Source organism: Enhydra lutris, unplaced genomic scaffold, assembly GCF_002288905.1.
Source record: "Enhydra lutris kenyoni isolate GAN:26980312 unplaced genomic scaffold, ASM228890v2 scaffoldscaffold77, whole genome shotgun sequence".
NCBI classification, from domain to species: Eukaryota; Metazoa; Chordata; class Mammalia; order Carnivora; family Mustelidae; genus Enhydra; species Enhydra lutris.
The window spans coordinates 5,997,616-5,998,984 of record NW_019154161.1 but is presented as its reverse complement, the minus strand read 5'-3'; positions in this window follow the sequence as shown (position 1 = coordinate 5,998,984).

The window sequence follows — 1,369 nt, the reverse complement described above, 5'->3', positions numbered from 1 at the left end:
GTACCTGGCAGTCTCCACTCACTGAGCAGCTGCTGGCCACCCAGCTCTGTTGAATGAGCCTGACTTCCAGTATCCAGAGACACGAAGAGAAAGCGGAGGAGCCCCTACTCTTGGGAAGCTGGTCGTCTGGGGGTGGGTGGGCAACGGGACCTGCCAGGCACTCTGCTGAGTGTTTCCCATTTACCCACTTATTTGATCGTCACCACGGTTCTGTGAGGGAGGTGCTAGGACCATCCCGATCTTACAGATAAGAAAACTGAGGCACAGAAAATTCAGGTCGCCCGGCCTAGAAAATGGACACACCAGGGAACAGAGCAAAATCTCTCTAACATCCGGCTCTCTCCTCTACTCATTCTAGTCTGGAAAGAAGGACCAAACGAAACCCACGGCAGCTACCATTTGGGGTCCACGTGTCCTAGCAGAGGGGTCTGCCTTCCACACGAGGACCCACGGAGAAGGCACTGTTCATGCCGAGGAGAGAGGTATCACTGAGGGGGGAGCTTGAGGCACTGGGTGAAGTGTTTGGCCCGATTTGGAAGAGACCAGTGTCCTCAGCTGGGACTAGGAGCACCCCCACCCCCCACCCAGTCCTTCACTGTCTCCACCCAAGCTCTGCCCCTCAAGGCTCAGTGCGGACCCCCATTCCCTTCCTCTGAGCCCTGGTCACCACTAAGTTCTCAGGGCTGTGGCTCCTCATTCTACAAATGAAGAAGTGGCTGTCTGGGGAAGGAAATGGCTAGCCCATGACCAAGACTGATTATGATTCATGGGGAAAACCCTTCCCTCCCAATCTCAACCCCTTTGCAAGCAGAGGGCATTGCCCTCTGAGAGTCCGTCTGGGGCTGGAGAGTGCAGGCGGAGGGGTGTGGCCCGCAGGGGTGGAGCCCCTGATGCACGACTTCCCCCCCACCCAAGCCTGTGGCTTCCCCCCAACCCAAGCCTGTGCCATGGGCTCAGGTCATGATCCCAGGGTCCTGGTCTCTGCTTATCAGGGAGCCTGCTTCCCCCCCACCCCACTGCCCCACCTACTTGTGATCTCTGTCTATCAAATAAATAAATAAATAAAATCTTTTTTAAAAAAGAAAGAAAAGAAAAAAAGAAAATCACACGTGGTGGGTGGGTGACCACCTGGCTTAGTGGGTGTAGTGTGCGACTCTTGATCTCAGGGTTGTGAGTTTGAGCCCCATGTGGGGCATAGAGATGACTTAAAAAAGAAATCCTAAAAAAAAAGAAAAAAAAAAGTATGCCCCAGTGAAGCTAAGAGATGTGTTTGAGACTGGAACTCTGAATACTGACTAGGTATTTGAGGATATTAAGGAAGTGTTTTTTTGTTCATCTTATTTTCACGCGTTAGGTGAAAATATGACAT